We start from the raw sequence: 9,624 nt of genomic DNA, 5'->3' as shown, positions 1-9,624 counted from the left end.
TGCACGTCAGCTTGGCCACTCAGCAGCTGTACAAAGTAACGGCGTGGGGCCTTGATTTCCTCATCTGTGAAATGGAGGTAGTTATGCCTGCCTTTCAGGGCTTTTGTGAACGTAAGAGTAACATCCACTGTTTATGGAGTGCTTTGTCCACAGCAAAGCGTACTTTACTCACATTATCTATGTAATCGCCCCCGGAGCCCTTTGAGATCAGACCTATCAGCCCCATTTCACAGATGAGAAAACAGCAAGTGAGGTATAACTCCAAAGCTCCTTCTCCTACCACTATGCTACCCAGTGTCCCTAAAATTAGAGGGCAGGTGTGGGGGGGGCCTGGCACATTCTAGGCACAGCAGAGATGATAGCTCTTAATAACTATCCAAAATCCTGCTGTCCGGCATATATCAGGAGACGGAATTTTTAAAAAATCTCTTTCAAAGTTTTATCTGAACCAGAAGGTAGGCAGTTGTGCTCCTGATTTTCAGATGAGGAAAACGGAGGCCCGAGGTGGTGAGGGCTTCTCCACAGCCCCGCAGCTAGTTCCCACAGACCCTGGCTGAGCACCAGGCCCGGGCTCTGGGCCTGCCCTCTGCAGTGGGGGGCCGGCGTCTGGCTCCTGGGAGAAACCTGGTGTGTCTGCGGGTGCAGGCCAGGAAGAAGGCTGGAAAGACAGGGCCGAGAAGGGCTGATCGTGGGGCCTGGCCCGAGAGGGGGCAGAGAGGCCAGCTCCCCACCTCCTCCCCCACCACCCTCTCTTCTGCCCCTACCTTGGGCCACATAACTGAGTTGGGATGGGGGGCAGGGGAGCACGGGGCACCTGAAGTTCCAGCCCCGGGGCCTTGCGCATGTCTCTCTTCTCTCCAGACCTGCGTCCTCACCTGGAGAATGGGAATGCTAATAACACCAGCACCAGCCCCAGTCCCAGGACATCATGAGAATGTGAGGGGCTCGTGGCTGTGACTCCCCCGGCTCCGCGGGTGGGAGCGCAGCTGGGGAGGGCCCCGCCAGGCTGCACCGAGCCACAGCTGGAGCACACATCTCGGGGACAGCCCAGCCCACCTTGCACACAGCGAAGCCCTGCTCTGCGTCTGCACTCCGAGGCCCGACAGCTTCTTGTCTGTCACACCAGGAGATGAGACTTCTCTAATAGGTTCCAGTGGTAGCACATCTCATACGCGTGGCAAAACATCCTAATTTAAAAAGAGAAAAATATATAAACATTTCATACAGCTTTGATAACCCGTCGTACAGGGAAAAGCGTTTGATAAAATTCTTCCTCCTTCTGTGGACTATGGACAGCCAGCCACTAGCGGATCTGGAACAAACCCACGTCCTCAGGTTCTGTTGTGGCTTAGGAGTAGCCAGGCTGGACCCACCCGGGAGGCTCAGCTGCTTCTGCACTGGGGGCCCCTGGGGCCTGGTGTAGACCTTCTTCCCCTGACCCTCAGGCTGCAGGGACCCCGTCCCAGGAGGGTGAGCACCAGGGTCTGCATCATCAAAGCCCCTGGGCCTGGTTAGCAGCAGGTCTGGTCACCTTGCCCTGGCAGGATTCTGGAAGGTGTGAGGGGTGATCTCACCTCTGGCTACATCCTAGGAGATGGGGAGACTGGGTTTGGAGGGAGAGAACACTAGCTGGTGATGTGCACGCTGGGGCCCCCGACGCCTTGCTAGCCCGTGGTGCTGTCCCTGGTTTAACCACAGTGTCTGTTACCACAAGGCAGCAACAGACCAAATGCTGTCCACCTAGTACCTTACTGAGTCCTCAGGACGCCCTGTGAGGGAGATCACACGACTGGTAGATGGAACCACCAGGATTCTGAGCCCGAGCATCTGGTTCCAGTCTTTGTCGCAACCACCATGCTATTCTGCCTTCTCCATGAGCTGTGAAGGGGTGACCACATCTGCTCCTCCCCACACCACCTTCACTTTGGGGGTTAACAGGAGCACTAACAGCTCCCATCCTGAGAAGCCCTTACACCTGGGGCTGCGGGGGCAGGTGTGCCAGCCAGTGTGGGTCCTGGCCGCTCAGGGCGTCTGGCCTAGGAAGGGCTCTATAGATCCAGGATTGAAGATGCTCCCCTGCCAAGGTCTCTGGGGTCCAGATCGCCCGGTGGACAGCAGGGCGGGGGGGCGGTTCTGAGGCAGCCCAGGGATGCCACGCAGGCTTCCTCTGAGGCTCACACAGGGCCTCATGCTTGCTTGCCTCCCAGGTCTGCAGAGTTAGCATTTTGCAGCTTGTGAGTGTGAGAGGCCCCAATCTGGCCTGCCCCTGTGGTTGCGCAAGCGTTGCCTGGGTCAAGGAGCCAGCAGGGGCCAATATCCTGTTTTCCAGGTTCGAGGTTCACGGCCTGGAGGAAAAGGTCCTTGTTCTTACTGGACAAAGGTATAATCCGCTAACTGAGCCAGGCCCCAAATGGGGAGTCTTTTCTAATTCACCAGAGGTGCTGCATGGGCTGCCTCAAAGGAGGAGGGACAGTCAGCCCAAGAGCCCCTGGAGCAGGGGTCCCATCCTAGCCTCTGGCCCGGGTCTCTCTCCTCCCTAGGGGCCTGCGAATCTCGGCAGGTTCTCACGGGTAACCTCTCCCTCAGGCTACAGAGATCATGCCTTCTGGATCTGAAATCAGGATCTGAAGTTGGACAAAGGCAGTATTGATGTGTGAATCTAGAAATAAGGAAATCCTCACAGTTGAAGAGCACTTGGGTTGTTCTAGTTTGGGGGATTATGAGTAAAGTCACCACATCGCTACCGTGGAATACGATTCAGCAATAAAAAGCAACAAAGCTCCTGATACACCAACAGCTTGGACGGAGCTCAAAGGCAGTCTCCTCCTAAATGAAAGGAACCAGACTCAAAAGGCTTCATGCTATATGATTCCATTTATAGGACATCTGGAAAAGGCAAAATTCCCAGGACAGAAAACAGATCAGTGGTCGCTAAGGGGCTGGGCGGGGAGGGTCTTGACGACAGAGGGGCGCCGGGGAGTTTTCAGGGTGCTGAAACTGTTCTATGCTGTACTTGTGAGGGCGGTTACATGGCTGTTTGCATTTGCAGAAGAATTAATTGTAGGACAATAAGATTGGGTTTTCCTGTATGTAAAACAGATCTCAATTTTTAAAAAAACAGAAAATTACATTTCCTTTTCTGTCCCTTTTTCCACTCATTTTGACCTCAACATAAACTTGAATATCAACAAATCTGACTTAATGGATATTTCCAGCATGTCTCCCATATGCCAGGCCCTCTGTTCTGCCCAGAGAGGGGAGTGGCACCCAGAGGCCTGCGTTCACTCGGGGACACCCCCCACCCCTGCCCCTCCTCAGCTTGTGTCATCAGCTCCTACCTCCTCCCACACCTCCCAACATGCGTGCCGAGGCCCAGTGCACCCCTATTTCCCTCTTAGGGGCCTCTGGATTGCTTCGGCCTCATGCTGACTGATGAAGGTCAGTCGGTAACTCTGTGCTGAAATACTGGAATTTCTGAGACGTTTCCGTGGTTTATGGGACCATAATATTTGAAGTGGGAACCTGCGAACCATCTTTGACACCTCCCTCCTCCTTGTCACCCCACCCCTCCCACGCCCCACACAGTCAGGGAAGGGGGGAGGCACAAACTAGCAGGCAGGTGTCCTGGGGGGGCTCAGGCCTACATGGTGGTTTATCGATATGAATCCTATGTCACAACTTTTGAGGAAGGCAATTGGCAATGTTGTGTTGTTTTTTGTTTTTTTTTTTCACTGACCCCAAAGTGCCCCGGACTGTTGCGCAAAAAAAAAAAAAAATCAATCCACTGGCGCGTCCTGTTGGGTCTTCCTTTCTGAATGTCTTCACACCTTTTCCCAAGACCACCGCTCGTTCCAGGCCATGTACCTCTCACAGGGACCCCTGCACCGGCCTCCCAGCTGGCCAGCCCCCCATTCCCCTCACCCTGCAGCCAGAGGGATATTTTGTTCCTTCAAAATCACGGGCACACCAGGAGCCCGCGCCAATCCATTAGGAAAACACAAAAGGACCATTCGACAAACAGACCAAAACATATGAAGAAGCAATTGCCCTATGAAAAAAGAAATACAAATAGCAAAAACCCATACAAAGATTCCTAAGTTCATTTACAGTTAAATAAATGAAAACCAAAACAACTGTGTGATACCGTCTGCATCCCCCACCCCCGTGGAAAAGGAAAATGGAACTCGTGGCCGGTATGCGTGGTGACCTGTGAGGGGGTGTCTGTGCATCTGTCACACGCAGCCTGGACGGGCGACAGCTGTGGCAAAGTGGTGAAACTCTTGGAGGGTCATCGTGAGGGACACCCCCTTCCACCCAGAACCCAGTGCTAGGAAGGGGCCCGTGGTGTGTACTCGGAACAGCGCCCTACATCTGCATCCCGAGCTGCCTGCAGAGGCGGCTTCCAGCAGTGGTTGCAAGAGCGAAAGCCTGCAAACAAGATGCCCCCCAAGAGGGGAGAGTCGAGCCAGTAGTGCTCTGTCCGGACCAAATGCTCCGCAGACATTAAGAAGAACGGAGTAGGGCCGAGATGACCCTGCTCAGGGAAAGGAGCTGCAGATCTCCCCCTGTGAGAGCCATTCCTTCGCTTGCAACTCTTGAAAGCACAGGCTTATCCTCACAAGTGTATGCATGGAAAAATTTCTGGAAGCACGCACCAAAAACCTGTTAAATGAAATTGCCTTTGGCGAGGGAGACAGGTGGGGAGGAGGCTTTCTCTTTTCATGGTGTACTTTGCTGTTCTGCTTGGATTTCTAATCATGGACACAGAGGATTTTAATTTTTAAAATGTCATCGGGAAATATCTGGGTGGTGGGATGTGAGGCCAATTTGGTTTTCTTCTTTGTACTTTTCTATATCAAAAAGAATCAAAATCAATGTGTTTAAATGTTGCAAAACAAACAAAAACTTTCGCTGCCCTGGGGATAAAGTCCACGCTCCTGAGCTCGCCCTGGGAGGTCCTTTGGCGCCAGCGGCAGCTTCCCCTCCAGTCTCCTGACTCCTGGGTCCCCCCCACAGCCAACCCCATCCGCTTTCCCCACGCCAGAGCCCCTTGCTCACTCTCTTACCTCCGGGCCTTTGGCAGTGCTGTTCCATCTACCTGGAATACTCGGCCCCTCCTCCGCCTGCCTCTTCCTTCTGCCTTCCTGCTCCTTCAGCCTGGCGCCAGGAGCCTGCCCACCCTCCCCCCCCCCCGCCGGCAGTCCCGCCCTGTCTGGCTGGCTCCCCAGCACCCTGGCCTCACCTCTGCCAAGCCAGTGCTCCTATTATGCGCGGAGGGCCTCTCTGCCGGCCAGCACCCCCCCACACCCCCCGCACTACCTCACAAGGGCCTGGAAGGTAGGGCCAGGGCGCGCGTGCCCGGCATCCAGGGCCCAGCACTGTGCCTGGCACACAGGACGCTCCAGGAACGGCTGCCGGCCGAACTGGCGGATGACGCCCCGAGGGGAACGAACACACAACACAGCGGGCGCGCAGGCTCATCCCCGCGGCGGGCCTGGTTGCGGGCTGGGGTCCCGGGGCCTCGGGCCCGCTGACGCAGGCTGGGGGCGGACGGAGCAACCCGCAGCCGCGCCGCCCGCTCGCTCCACGCTGGCTTCTATTTCCTCTGCGGCGGGCGCCAAGGCCCTGAACAAATATTTTCCTGGAGTGGAGGAGCGGCTTAGCTCCCAGCCCTAAGTGCTGGAAACACCGCCGGGTCGGGCAGGTTCCAGGAACCAGAGGAGGAGCGGGGTCTGGCTGCAGCCAGGGGAGGGGGGCCCTCGGGGCGGCCCTCGGGGCACGGTGCCCACCCTCCCGGCCCGCTGCGGTCCGGCCACTCCACCAGCCCGTCACCCTCCGCAGGAAGCAGCCCACTTGCTCTGTGCAGCTCACGGCTGGGAAAGGCTTTTGCCCTGGGCCTCTCTGCCCATAAATTAGAATCCTCTGGGATCCTGAAGAAAACGTAGGCCATGTGGGCCTCCCTCGTTTTTTGCTGAAAAAGCTACAGTGGGGTTTAAAGGAACTAATTAGAATCTCAGAAGCCCTTTTAAAAGCTCCCCCCCAACCCCCACCACCCGCTTTAACTTTCTTCTTGCAGAATAACATACACAGAGTACACTCATCTGAAGCATATAGCTTGATGATTTCTTTACATACACAGACTCCCTTGTAATCACCACCTACATCAAGCCAGAGAAACTTCCAGAGAAGGTTCCTTTCATGTCCCTGCCTTGCAGACCCCACACCCCCAGCAGAGGCACCACTGGCTTCTATTAACATCGATTAGCTTTGCCTGTTCCGGAGCTTTGTGTAAGTGGAATCATGCAGTAGGGGCTCTTTGGCGTCTGGTTTCTTGAGCTTTATACGTTGCCTGTGATGTTGTGTGTGAAGCCGGTTTGTCCTTTTTGACGGCTGAGTAGCATTCCACGGTATGAATGCTATCAGTTTATTCATCCGTTGTCCTGTTTGGGGGTTGTTTCCACGCTTGGGCTATGGTGAATGAAGCTTCCAGCACACACACACGTGCTGGATTATATGCAAGGCATATGTTTCTCTTCAATAGACACTGCTCCAAAGGGCTCAGACCCATCGGCTCGCTCTCCAACCACATGGCTCCCCACGCCCCCCCCCCACTATCGTCCATCTCTAATGTCAGCCTTTGTGGTGGGTGTGGTGGTGTCTTGCACCGTGAATAAGCTTCTAAAGACGACTTGACTTTCAGAGCAAGACAGCAGCACCAGGTGGCTACAATGAGCGCCCCAAAGGCAAAGACTCCCTCTTTGCAGTGAGCGCATGCATCATGCCGGATCATAAGAAAGCGCCTGCCCTCAGGAGGCACCCAGGGGAGCGGGACGCCACCGTGGAAGCAAATCCCTCGGTGACATGGTGAGCGGTGCCCGAAGCTAAGGGGCACGGAGGACACAGGGCTCTCCCTAGAGCTGTAGCCCAGGCTGGAAGTGAAGCAGGTGTGTGATAGCACGGCCAAGGACCCACTTGGGGGTGCGTTTGCCCTCACACCCACATTCGGAGTGGGTGTAGAGCTGGCAAGGCTCAAGGATGGCCCTGGGTGACAGGGTGCAATGGTGTTGGGGGGTGGGAGGAGGCCAGGAGGCCAAGTAAGGGTGGTGCCCACGGCCAGGCAGGGCTGGCAGGATCCCAAGCCCCTCGAGGGTCCCTTGGCTCAGGACCCTCTCCTCCAGCTCCTGCCCCCGTAACTCCAGGAACCAGCGCCCCGCTCTTCCAAGGCGGCCCGCCCTCCTTGCTCCTCTGCCTTGCTCTCCAGGCTGGAGAGGGGCAGGACGGGGTAGGGTTGATGGGGAGAGAGGAGGACACGGTGCCTTGGAGGTGGGAGCACGGCCCCGCACTCCTCTCTGCACGGGGGCCCCCTGCGGACCCATTTCCCCAGATGCTGCTTCCCCTAGCCTGTCCCTTCTGCCGCCCGCCGCCCGTTACCCTGCCCCCACCCTGTGACGGGCCGGCCCAGAGGACCACCTCAGACTCCACTGGAGAAGCACACCTGGGGGAGGGCAAGGTGACGCCCAGCGAAGTGGGGACAGGCCTCTACAGGTTCTGCCAGTTCTCCCTCCGAACCAGCTCTCAAAGCCAGCCCGTCCTCCCCATCTCTCTACTGTCCCCGGCCTTGGCCCCAAATCCCTCTGCAATTCCCGGAGCTGCTCCTCAGAGACCCTCAGAGAAGTTGCACGTGACTTTCGCCACATCCCATCGTCACCTCTCCCCACACCTGATTTCATCCAACGGCAGCACCAAGTCTCCCGAGGTCTCCCGAGTCCCTACTTTTAGCCAAAGCCGTGCCTTCCACCTGGAATGCCTCCCCCTGAGCCTCCCCGGCCCCGTTTGAGAGGCCTCTGTCCTTCAAGACCCAGTTCCAGTGCCACCTCCAGGCACCTCCCCTGACCCTGGCGCCACGCTGGGTTGGGTGCCCACCTCCCCCCAGCAGCCCACACCGAGCCCCTGGACCGCGACACCCCTGAGAGCAACACTGCGCATCTTTGTTCTGGAAGTGCAAGCACAGGGTGAGACTGTGAGCTGGAGAAAAACCTGAGAGCAAACAAGGCAGAAAGTGCCATTTATTTTTTTTTTTAAGATTTTATTTATTTATTTGACAGAGAGAGACACAGCGAGAGAGGGAACACAAGCAGGGGGAGTGGGAGAGGGAGAAGGAGGCTTCCCGCCGAGCAGGGAGCCCGATGCGATGCGGGGCTCGATCCCAGGACCCCGGGATCATGACCTGAGCCGAAGGCAGACGCTTAACGACTGAGCCACCCAGACGCCCCTAGAAAGTGTCATTTAAAGCAGAAACCGGCTTAAAGGAAGAAGGCAACACCATCAATGTAAGAGAAGATGGCTCATTAGTTTAGAAAATAGCTCGAAAGCACTCTTGGTAGAAAATTCCCGGAGTGCCCCATCCCCACACAATGCAAGGACACATGGCCAAGCGACACATGGCCAGGCGCACAGGAGCGCGATGGGAAGGTGAGGAGAAAAGGAAATAGCGCTCAATTGCTCCATCCCCAGGAGTGGGGAGGGAGAGTCTTGGGAAAGCAGAAAAGAGGAGAGAAGCAGGTCAAGGTCGTGGGGAGTAGGGCAGCAAGCTGAGGCCTGAGAAGGAAGAGGTAGAGAAATTCCTTGAGGCTGGGGTGCCCGAGGAACTTGGGAGACGCTGTGTAACCCCTTCACATCGCAGCTTTCTCCCTCTTAGGCTCCCTGTAAAGCCGGCTTTATGGCACCACCCTGGACCATCCTGTACTGGTGGTGCCCTCGGGTCGGGGTGACCCCGGCAGGGGCTCAGAGCGGGGAGAGCAAGAGAAGCTCTGGGCAGTGGCACAGCTTTGCCCTTTGGAGAGGACAGGAGCGGGTGGCCCGGGACACTGGGTCCTGGAACTTTGCAGGTCCCACGTGGAAGGGCCATCAGCCCTCCTGGGTCCTAGTGTCGCCTCAGTGGGTGCACAGGGGCCAGGCTGCCTGCTTCTGAAGCCCAGCTCCCCTGCTCACGGGCATGCAATTGTGAGAAGCTGCTTCCTTCCTGGGCCAGTTTTTGTCTGCGAGGTGGGCATGACAACAGTAGTGTGGTCTCAGAGACGGGTTAGGAGACGTGGGTAGCAGAGGAGATAATCCAGGGGTGGTGTCCAGCAGCATCTGGCCCATAGTGAGCTCAGTCAGAATAGGAAGTTGCCTATTCTACAACCGAACCTTCACTGTCCAGACCAGGGCTGGCAGAAAACAGGCATTAGGGGTTTTTGATGTTGAACAAATGAGCGAGCTAAAGACTTTGTCTCAGCCTCCAAACCCAGGGCCGGAGGGGCGGCTGCCAAGGGTCCCAGGCAGGGAGACCTGCCACGGAGGGGCGGCTGAGGGGCCGGGTGGGCGTCAGCAGCCTGGACGGGACTCTGAGTAAGGGGAGGGCAGCCAGACGCCCTTAGAACACTAGGCCTCCTACAGTGCATTACACGTTTTCAACCTCCAAAATTTTCAATGTCGTTTTTCCTTAATATGTAGACATTTTTAGGCTTTTGGCACTTGAGACCGGCTGCTGGTGGACTTTCAGGAGTTGCAGGATGATGAGCGCACAGAGTAGCTAGCAAACTTTGAGTTGGTAGGGAGCCCTCACACGGTAGGGAATGATCT

General features: G+C 56.5%; 1 long non-coding RNA gene across 1 annotated transcript; it reads right to left on the bottom strand.

The window, feature by feature from the left end:
• Positions 1-414: 414 nt before the first annotated feature.
• Positions 415-5,169, bottom strand: LOC115937911 (uncharacterized). The gene is made up of 4 exons (XR_004073117.2): positions 5,067-5,169; positions 1,057-1,187; positions 765-875; positions 415-658 (listed from the first exon to the last, which is right to left on the bottom strand). It is a non-coding gene; the product is annotated as an uncharacterized LOC115937911 (long non-coding RNA).
• Between the last annotated feature and the right edge of the window lie 4,455 nt (positions 5,170-9,624).

The sequence above is a fragment of the Leptonychotes weddellii genome, chromosome 10, assembly GCF_054177405.1.
Source record: "Leptonychotes weddellii isolate Sample4059 chromosome 10, ASM5417740v2, whole genome shotgun sequence".
NCBI lineage: Eukaryota > Metazoa > Chordata > Mammalia > Carnivora > Phocidae > Leptonychotes > Leptonychotes weddellii.
Note: the sequence above shows the minus strand (reverse complement) of the source record. Positions and strands in the feature narration are given on the sequence as shown.